Here is an 11,594-nt window from a genome sequence, read left to right as displayed (position 1 = left end):
AGCTTTGGAGGGGCCAATGGGAAACAAGGAAGAGTAATTAGCAAGAGGGTCGACCAAGAAGAGAGAGAGAGGGTTGCATTTTAGTCTAACACTTTGTTACACACACACACACACACACACACACACAACTCATGTGTGCATGAAGAACTCCATCTCCTTCTCCAAGCACTAGGAAGTTGAGGCCTACACCAACAAGTCTTGGCTATGGAATGCAAATCCAACCAAGAGCCAAGCTTCAATGGCATGCACACTTCCTCTACCATGCTAATTACTGAGCTAAGCCATACTCTAAGAGTGATTATGTTAGAAGAATACTTCTTTCTCGTAAGTTATATCTTCTTCCTCTTGATCTATCCTCATTCCCTGTTAGCTCTCACCATTTCTAAAGGTGTGTGAGGTTTTGGGACTAAGGATAGGGACACTAGGTGTGTTTTTCAAGCATAATTTGGTGCATGAAGCTTCCATCTTCATTCCACCTACTACTTTTGTCAAGGAACACAAAGATTGTATTGTACAAAAGTCTCCCTTGATTGGAGAAGCTATGATACAAAGCCTTCATAGGGGGGACCGGCTCCATGTAAATCCGGTCCTTAACTGTTGTCAATTGTTCTATTTCTCTCTATTTTCAGGTATTTTCAATGCCAAAATAAGCTAGGTGTAAATTTCTATGTTGCTTTCTCAAATTAAGTACTCTCTCTATGCTCATTGGGAACGTGTTCTTAATGAAATGCTCACTATGTTATCAATTTCTGCTACACGCAAGTTACTAGTGCATTAGATGTTACATTGGTATTAGAGCTATTGGTTTCTCTTTTCTTGCTCAAGAAGAGAGGTCCTCAAGCTTGCTACAAATGGTTGGCGTTATTAATTGCAAAAGAGTAAGTAGAATAGGGATTTGTTATCCTTGAAGAATACCTGCTTTATGTAGTTAACGAGGATATCATCAAGAGCTATGGTCTTAATAATGAAGTCTCACAAGGCTTGCCAATGGCTTAACCATTATTGAGATATTAGAAGCTTGGCAGGAATTGGTGCTGCCTTGGCTCTATTAAACCCTCTCTTCTATTCCTTGTAATTAATAATATTGGAGCCACGAGTATAGATGCTTGAGTGCTTATCTTTGAAGGTAAAGAGGAGTAGCAACTAGGGCTTGAAGTGCCAAAGTACAAGAAAAAAAATTTACACCTAAAATTTGCTAGTATGGTTGACAAGGGAAAAGAGATTGAAATGAATGTTGATAGCTGTGATTTTGCTAATGAAAGAGCAACTAATGATATCCCTATGCTTGTAAACTATGTTCTTTCTGGGCTTCAACAAGCCCTGGGCAATCTATCCCTCCAAGGTGAAGTGCTACAGCAATTGCGCACCCATGGTATTCTCCAAACTCCCCACCAATAAGAGAGAGTACCTAGGAAATCTCATGGTGAGACTTCCAAAAGAGGACTCTCTCCAATAAGGGAAGAAGAGGAGGATCCATATGAAGGGCTCAAAAACTTGCTACTCAATAAAGGCATCTCCCTCCCAAAGGAGAACCCAAGTTTCAACGGTAGAGCCCCCACCAAAAGAACGAGACAGAAGCGAGTCTTTTGCCACCTCGACGGAGATGGCTCCACAAGGACGATAGGCAAAACGCTCTTCAACACCCGTTAAAGGGAGAAGACCATTGCATACTCCTTTTCACCATAATTCAAAAAGGAAAGAGAGAAAACAAGAGAAGAAAAAGGCGAGAAAGAGGTCACCCTCTTCTCCATATTTTTCATCCTTTTCCTCTTCTGAAGAAAGTGATGGTGCAGACAAGGAGGAACAAGGCAAGAAAAAGGTGAGAAACACGTCACCCTCTTCTCCATCCTCCTCATACTCTTCCTCTTCTGAAGAAAGTTATGGTGCAACTCTTGAACCACCCAAAAGAAGAGGCCATAGGAAATCCTATGCCACCTAGACAGGTCATCCAAGCTCCAAAAGTTCAAAGAGGGAAGAAAGAACATCTCTTTCCTTACCTAAGATGGCACTTTTGGTGCTACAGACAAAGTCTTGGCCTTTATCCAACAATTTCATGTGGCGTTTGGAGATGAGGGCTTCACGGAGTCCTCTAAGCTACGTCATGTAGCCATGCATTTTCAAAAGTCTGAAAGGCAGTGGTGGTCTAGTCTACGAGAAAACAGTGAAGCTCCACGAACATGGAAAGCTTTAAGAGCTTCCATCATGAAGCAGTTTTTGGCTACGAATGCCAAAGACAAAGTACTCACCGAATGGTAAACCTTGAAGCTCTCTCCCTATGAATCTATTCACAAATATGTAGACAAGTTTTGGGATTTACACCTCAAAGCCACTGTCTTCAAAAAGATGGATTTTGGAGAGCAAAAACAATAATTTTGTGTGGGTTTAACTGAGGATATAGCAGAGTATGTTAAGTCCCAAAGGCCACGCACCATATCTGTGATCACACACCATACAATGCTGGCTTCAAGAATCAACTTTCAACAAGGGGTGAAGAGAAATCTTAAGCCCATGGAAAACAAGGACAATAATGAGCCTAAGGGGCAAGAAAACATCCAAAAGTCTCCCAAAGGCAACGCCAACAACAACAAAGCTAAAGAGAAGAGAGTTTATAAAGGCAAAAATAAACTCTATCCTAAAGAGCTGGAGCGTTATAGAAAAGATAATCGTTGTTTCAAGTGCAGGGAGCAAGGGTATGCCTATCATGCTTGTCCCCACAACAATACACGTAATGAGCCTCCTAGAGCTACTTTGGTTGAAATTAAGAAGAGGATGCTCATCACAAATAATCTCATTTATGCCATTCTTGGGGAAAGGTAAGAGAACATGATTATTTCATTATCTTTGACCCTCGTTCTACTCACAATCTCATATCCACAGACTTGGCTACCAAGCTAGGCGTTCAAGCCAATGAGATGGGAGATGTCCTACCTGTCGATGGTGCTTTTAAGGGGCAAGAAGCCTTAGTCACTCTCTTAATTGGGAAATTGAGGCTCCATGTCCAAATCTATGTGGACAAGGAGGATTTCTTCATCTCTCCTCTCAAGCATGAGGATGTAATCCTAGTGACACCGTGGTTTGATCGCATGGGTGCCAATATTAAATTCCCTAAAAGACAAATCTACTTTAGATTCGGGGAAAAATATATGTACATAGATGCTAAGGAGTTGGGTATTACCATACCCATTGTACATAAGCAAGCTTTCAATAAGTCAATAAAGAGCTCTATTTTTGTGTATATGTTTTTGTTAAAGATTCTCAAAATGAACCTAATGTTTTAGCAAAAGAAGATATAACAATCAAAAGGACATCCCTTGTGAACTACCTCCCAAACAAGGAGATGACGACCATGAATTGAACTTCTTCTAGGAAGCTCACCTCCTAATAAACCTCCTTTTATCCAATTTCCCAAGTTCAACAAGACAAGATTATGCGGCAAGTGCATGAGTTGGTTGAGAAAGGCATGGTTAGGCCTACCTCATCTCCATTTTGTTCACCAATGTTATTAGTGCAAAAGAAAGATTGTGCATATCGTATGTGTGTCGACTATAGAGCACTAAATAGGATCACTATCAAGAATAGGTTTCTCATTCCATAGGTAGAAGACCTATTTGATAAGCTACAGGGGTCAACCTACTTCAGTAGGATTGACATAAAAAGTGTCCACCATCAAATAAGGATAGTTGATCAAGACATTGTAAAGACTGCATTTTACACTATGTTTGGCCTTCACGAGTACATTGTCATGCCTTTTGGCTTGACCAATGCACCAGCCACATTTAAATGTCTGATGGAGAAGCTATTCAGGCCTCATCGAGCCTTTACTGGAGTGTTCTTTGATGATATAATCATCTACTCTAATTCATTAGATGAACATAAGCAACACCTCCAGGCATAAGCAACACCTCCAGGTAATATTTCAAATTTTATGAGAGAATAAACTTTATATTAATCGAAAGAAAAGTTAATTTTTCTTACAAGAGATTCAGTATTTAAGTCACATTATCTCTCAAGATGGCATCCAAATGGATCCATCAAAGTTAGAGGTAATCAAAGGATGGTCTAATCCAAGGAATCTACATGAACTAAGAAGCTTTATAGGTATGTGTGCATACTATAGACGCTTCATAGATAAGTTCTCACAAATCGCGAGACCATTACATTACCTAACAATGAAAAATGTTAGCTACATATGGTCCACCAAGGAGAACAATGCTTTTGAACAGCTTAAAGAGAAGCTTCTCTATCAACCTATGCTAACACTACCGGATCTCTCAAAGCCATTTGAGGTTCGATGATGCGACACTTGTGGTGATTGCCTTGGAGTTGTTTTGCTCCAAGAAGGGCACACCATAGCCTATGAAATTCAAAGACTCGACCCTGTTGAGCAAGCTCTAGGGATATATGAGAAGGAACTTGTTACAATTCTACATGCTCTAGACTCTCGGAAGCACTATTTATTGGGGACTCCTTTCATTCTACAAACGGATCATCAAAGCCTTAAGTACTTCATGATGCAAACCAAGCTCTCCGATAAATGAATGAGGCGGACAAATTTTCTTTTGCAATTTCATTTTCATATTGCTCACATTGCTAGCAAGCATAATCAAGTGGCCGATGCACTTTCAAGACCACCAAAAGTGAATGTGGTATCCATAGCAATTTAAAATTATATATCTTCCATGATAGATGAGTACACTATCAATCCCAATTTTAGAGATTTGATTTCAGCCCTTGCACTAGGGAAGAAGGAAGAACCATTTACCCTACAAAATGGTTATCTTCTCTATGGTAATAGACTATGCGCTATCAACTCACTACGTGAAAAAGTAATGTATGAATCTCATGCTCCTCCTTATGCAGGGCATAGAGAAATCAGTCTACCCCGAAAGGGATAGAAACATATTTCTATTTGCCTGCCATGAAAGAAAACATACAAGAGTATGTTTCAAAATGTGTGGTATGCCAAGATATGAAGTTTGATAGAGGGAAGCAACCTGGATTGCTGCAACTTTTGCCAATCCCTAATTCACCATAGGAGAGTATATCCATGGATTTTATCTTTGGACTACCCAAGTCTATCCATAGGAATACAAGAATATGGACAATAGTAGACAGGTTGAGCAAACAAGCGCTTTTCATACCTGTCAAAAAGACTATCAAGGCCCATCAAATGGCAACCCTCTTTATATCACAAATCTTCAAATACCATGGCTTGCCAATGTCCATAGTGTCAGATAGAGATCCTAGAATGACCAGTAATTTTTGGAAGGGTCTCTTTGACAATTTAGATACAAGGCTAAACTTCTCTTCGTCCTATCACGCACAAACGGATGGCCAAAATAAAGTAGCTAACCTCACAATACTTGATGTACTAAAAGCTTATGTCACAGAAGTAGATCAAAAGTCCCAATGGGAGAAGTACTTACCCTTAGTGGAGTATCCTTACAATAAAATTGTACATACTTCCACGAGAAATGCACATTTTGAGGTGATAGAGAGAAGATAAAAAAAGTCCCTGCTACTCAAGGTACATAGAAAGATCTTCGCCAGAGATGAATATAGCCGACACCTGCAAGAATCTTTCCAAAAAATTAAGGATGTTATTTCCATCTCTCAGAAGTTTTGGAAATGCTAAAAGGGCAAATGTAGAGGTTGCAGGACGAACGGTACATGACTTTGTTTCGGAGAATATGGCATTAGAAGCTGTTCAGCGGGTCGTATTCTATATTAAACCATTGAGGCAGCGCGTCACGCTATAAGCAGATATTTCTAGAGAAATGGTTGAATATAGGTAAGAATCTTCGCAGATATTCTCATTATCCATAAACCCACAGAAGTAAGAATGGGAAAAGGAAAGGGAAATCCTACAAGTTGGATGGCAGCAAAGGCAAAGGCTAATGTTGATAAGCATAGAAGACTCCTCCTTGAAACAAAATGATTGGGTCTTGTTTAAGTTTCCCAAGGCTTGATTAAGGTACACAATGGGCAAGAATCCTACAAGACACCAAAAGTATTATGCTAAGTTAGCAAAAAGGTACTATGGTCCCTTTCAGATTCTTAGGCCAAACAATGAGATGACCTATCAACTCAAGTTTCCCAACCATTGGCTCATACACATTGCTTTCCACGTGAGTCTAATAAAGCCTTACAAAGGAGATCCATCTCAAGAAGCAATCAGTGAAGACCCATCGGAGATCAAGGACCAAGAAGAGGTGTTGCAGCCCAAGTCCATTCTCCAACACGAAGACAAGGTATTACAAGGCGGTAAGACTATCCGATGATATCTTATCAAGTTTAAAAATTATCCTTTTGAAGATGCTAGATGGATGCAAGGCATACAATTAAAGGATAACCTACACCTTATCAATGCTTACAATGATTCCTTACAGTAAGCAAATGTAAATATGTTTAAATGAACAAAGTTTTTGTCTTATAAAACTCTCTTTTTCCTTATTGTGCTCAAATGTTAATAAGTATGCATGCTTAGGATCATGTTTGTGGAGACGACGTCTCTCGAACACCAAGTAGACTTTGTCACTCTACTATGGAAGATTGATAAAGACTAATGTGCAGACATGCTTGCGATAGCTAATGCTCTCAAGCACCAAATGGACTAGTCATCCATTCTTGAACACTGTCGTAGGGTAAAATAGGGATCCTCTACGCGCTAGTAAACGGATTAATGATTAATCTTTATCTTCTCTACCTCATAGTTGAGGATGACTATGATTTCAAGAGAGAAGTAATATAAAAAAAAAACTAATATCTAATTCTTCCAAATGATTTTCTCATGTTAAAATAATCATTTAATATGGGAAAGTACCAGGGGAGTAAAAGCTAGAATATTGGTAAGACTGCCAAATTGGTCTTTGTAGGGATCCAAAGGAGAGAAAATAGAAATCCAAAGGGGGAAAATTTAAATTTACGACTTCTATAGGCTAAAGTTCCTAAATTTAATTCAATTGTCCAAAGGCCAAAGTAGGGGAAATTGGATGGTCATGGGAAGACTGAAAAGTATTCCCACATCCCTAAGAAAGAGGGGGCGAGCCCTAATGGTATAGAATGAGAAGGAAACGCACACACACACACTCCCAACCTCTCCCCAAAGGGAAGAATGAACTTGTGGCAGGATCCTAGGCCAGTTGCCCCCAATTTCCCCTCGTTGGATGGCCATAGAGGTCGAACAATGAGAATTAGGCTAGAGTAAAATTAGTCAATTCAATTTAAAAATGCTTGATAAATGAACGATAGCAATTAAGCTCGCTAGAAAACTATTGGATAGTCTACCAAGGGATCCAATGAGCATCCAGTAGCCCAATGGCCAACCTGATTCCTATTGGCTAGGAGACTAAAAGATCCAATGAGAGTTTAAATGAATTATTTAATTAACCTAAAGCTCTCACAAAAGGGGAAAGGGTGACACATGTCACAAGGCTATCCTTTATGCTTCTAGTTTGTGATTGGCTAAGCTATGGAGGGGCCAATGGGAAGCCAGGAGGAGTAATTAGCAAGAGGGATCGACCAAGAATAGAGAAATGGCTGCATTTTAGTCTAGCACTTTGCTACACACACACACACACAACTCATGTGTGCAAGAAGAACTCCATCTCCTTCTCCAAGCACTGGGAAGTTGAGATCTACACCAACTCTTGGCTATGGAATGCAAATCCAACCAAGAGCCAAGCTTCACTGGCATGCTCATCTCCTCTACCATGCTAATTACTGAGCTAAGCTATGCTCTAAGAGTGATTATGTGAGGAGAATACTTCTTTCTCATAAGTTACATCTTCTTCCTCTCAATCTATCCTCATTCCCTACTAGCTCTCACCATTTTTGAAGGTGTGTGAGGTCTTGGGACTGAGGCTAGGGACATTAGGTGTGTTTTTCAAGCATAATTTGGTGCATGAAGCTTCCATCTTCATTGCACTAACTAGTTTTTTCAAAGAACACAAAGATTGTATTGTACAAAAGTCTCCTTTGATGGGAGAAGCTATAATACAAAGCCTTTATGGAGGGGGGACCGGCTCCATGTAAATCTAATCCTCAATTGTTGTCAATTGTTCTTTTTCTCTCTCTTTTCAAGTATTGTCAATGCCAAATTAGCTAGGTGTAAATTGCTATGTTACTTTCTCAAATTAAGTACTCTCTCTATGCTCATTAGGAACTTGTTCTTAATGAAATGCTCACTATGTTATGAATTTCTGCTACACACAAGTTACTAGTGCATTAAATATTACACATGTCAAGATTTCAAGTCAAGCTTTTGTTGGAGCATAAAGAATGCACCGTAGAGTTTAGATTCTTGTGAAATATGCATGCAACATATGGAGGAGATTTAATGAGCTCTAGTTGAACAAGTGTACAGCTTTACATTGGGAAAATGGGGGGTAGCGTGCACATAGACGGTGGAGGCATTGCGAGTAACTCACCGCACTTGTAGATGGTCATGGAACGTACCATTTTACAACTGGATCATCATGATGCCACTGAGTGATCTTAGAAAACTTGAAGGTAAAGAATTTCTCCCAACACATTGCAAGTCCCAAAAAGGTCTCCCCTTCTCTATTGGAGAGGAAGCAAACATGACCCTATGAGCTGGAGGAGAAGCATATTATAACCCTTCAACACTAGGGGAGGAAATTTATCTTATGGGAAAGGGCACATGTTCCCTATGGTTTGTAATCACTGAGAGTAATGATGGTGCCACCTCCCCCCCATACATACATACCGGTTTTTTTTTTTTTTGTGAGCATGGCATATGAGGATGTAATGCACTAATCATGATCTTCTGAATCCATGTCTCTAATTTTATTTTTTTACTATCGACATCTAATGACTTCTAATTTTTCCTTCTTATGAGGTTTGGATGATTGATAACTTGTATACATGTGCTCTAGGATCAATTAACAACACAAAATATAGGTACATTACTACCCTTCCATTGTGCATATTCATTGGTAAATTACTTTATGAATGTGACTTGCATCGAATCGTTTCCTATGAAGTGATCGTGGCTACTGCTACAAGAACTTAGATAACAATTAGCTTGTCTTCATGTATCTTGTTGGCTATGCATTTTTCCTTCCTGATCTATTGCCATTGCTACCACTATAATAGCTTGGACAAGGATGAGATTACAAATGAGGTTCTTACTTCATCATTTACTATCATTGCTACTACTATAATAGCTTGGACAACAATGAGATTACAAATGAGGTTCTTGAAAGTTATGGAGTTCCGACCAGCTTACTTTCAAAACCATAAAATCCTACAATTCGGAAGACTCTGGTGCCTTTGCCCTCGATCTTTGATGGATCATGCACTCATCATGCACGATCAACATCCTTGATGCATACATTGTGAACGATGCCTTGAGTTATGACTAGTCATGATGATGCAATTTCAAATGGAATCTTACAAATCTACTACTCAAGTTTTTTTATAGTTGTTACATGAGTGTGTTGCCTTCATTGTAAGTGCTTTTCATACTAAGTAGGTGAAAAATAGGGAATGCATTTAGATTTACTCACATATAACAACTTGATAGATTTTCTAACAAAGGCATTGAAGTCAGTGCAACTTTTCTAGAGATCACAAAGGTTCACAAGAGAGCACTTGAAAATGATCTCAAGTACTTTTACAAGAGGAAGATGGTAGGAAATTGCATCATCAAAACATAGTTCTTGCAGCTACTAGTGTCATGGTAGCCCTTTGCATCTTGTAATTAATATTATGCATGATCAAGGCGATAGATTTTGCACAAACAGTGCACCAGGTTGGCAAGAAAAGAGGCCATGTTGATCATAGCCATCACATGTGCAGATTATATGGTTACACTATATGCAATGTACAGATGAGTACTCTCGCTAAAATGCAGAGTGAAACAAAGGGGCAATACTTCTTACAGCCATCGTTACAACCCTTCGAGCATATTTAATGGTGATTTACTTCATCAACGTGATTTGAGGTTAATCGTTCCTTACAAAGTAATCATGGCACACTAGTTCACATTCAAAACTTTGGAATAATTAAGTAGAAATAAAAAATGGTACAAAGGCCCCCACTAAGTGCTTCTAAGCTCACCTAGGCTCTACAAGATACAAAAGTGTCAAGAGATAAGTGACATGAGTCAAGAGACCTGAAATGAGATTAACGAGTATTGTTTATAGTACAACCTCAAGACGATTTTTCTAGGATGGTGACACGCCCATTTCATGGCATCGACAGTGCGTAAGTTGGGTGCGGGGAGTGAGGGCATCTCAGTTGAACACGTGGCTAATTGCATGGTGGCACGGGGAGCGGGCTTCTGCATTGCAAAACGTAAACTCGGGCGCGTTGGGGAGATTGCAGAGTGCCAATGTGGCGGGTGATGAGGTAGGCCACGGTGGACGAGGTGGGGCTGGACAAAGTGGGGATGATGACGGGTCTGGGTGCCACATCATGCAATTCCAAAAATGCAGGATTGGGGGCTGCAGAGGTAGTTACACCATGGTACTATGAAGGTTCTCCATGTACGCTCTGTAGGGACACGCAAGAAGAGCCTCGAGGGACTACCATTGCCAAGCCTCAGATTGCTAGGCAAAGCTGCATCTGCACCTCTGCACCTCCATGCTGTAGAGCAATGTGGCTTGTGAGCACCTGTCCTCTCCCCCTCCTCTTCTAAAAGAGCTTGCCATTTTTGAGCCTTTGTCCCTACTCTGGATTTCCAAGCTGCATTTGTCATGAAGAATCGACATCTCTCCACAGCCACCCACAGTTGAGATCTTTCATTGTAAATCCGGGCAATTTAGGGCATTGCAGTGTCAAAATGGGAGAAATGGTGGGCAATTAGTAGGGCAAAGGATCTTCTTACCATGGCTTCATGATTGGATAGTTGGGGAGAGGTGGAAAAGTCTTTGTAAGCTCAAGCAAGACAGGGAATAAGGGCAACAATGGAAAAAATGACTTGTCATTGGGATTTGAATGAACTTTCAACCGTTGAGCAACAGCCACGGTGGATAGACTCTTCAATGAGATGCTTGGGTGACAAGGTCTTCTTGATATGTATCAAATTTATAGCACCTCTGATACGGAGATGGATTGGGGAGACTCTAGTGATAGCCATGAAATGCAAGATACATTTGAAATGGCTCAACAACCATGCAAAGATGCTTTTGCATTTACACCTAATCTGTATTTTCCCTTTGATAGACAAGCATACAGCTTGATGATTGCTTCCATATAAAAAGGGCAAGGATTGACCATAGATTCTCTCAAAGCAATGGACAAACGGGATATCTTGGACTTGAGAAAACGGGGAAGAATCCAAGCATCATTACACACTATCACCGATGCAGTGGGGACATGTATGTTGTCAATTGCAGTGGAAAGAGGATTTTTATGCATAGAAGATTGGGAAAGGATTTTTTCCATGCCACACAAGTGAACATCTTGATTGGACTGCAACAAGGATAGCAATTGTAGAAACATGGTGCACCAACATTTGGATGCATGGTATTTCACATGAATTTGGAACGGAGGTCCTTGACCTTTTCTCTTGTGCTATAGTTTCAGCTTTGGAGGATGGACATAGGCAGACGCGAGATGTGACGTAG

The 11,594-nt window shown here is 40.1% G+C and overlaps 1 pseudogene; it reads left to right on the top strand.

The window, feature by feature from the left end:
* The first annotated feature begins 10,931 nt into the window (after window positions 1–10,931).
* Window positions 10,932–11,594, top strand: LOC147461931 (uncharacterized; annotated as a pseudogene).

This window comes from Adiantum capillus-veneris, chromosome 3, assembly GCF_014529385.1.
Source record: "Adiantum capillus-veneris isolate H3 chromosome 3, ASM1452938v2, whole genome shotgun sequence".
Classification (NCBI taxonomy): Eukaryota; Viridiplantae; Streptophyta; class Polypodiopsida; order Polypodiales; family Pteridaceae; genus Adiantum; species Adiantum capillus-veneris.
Note: the sequence above shows the minus strand (reverse complement) of the source record. Positions and strands in the feature narration are given on the sequence as shown.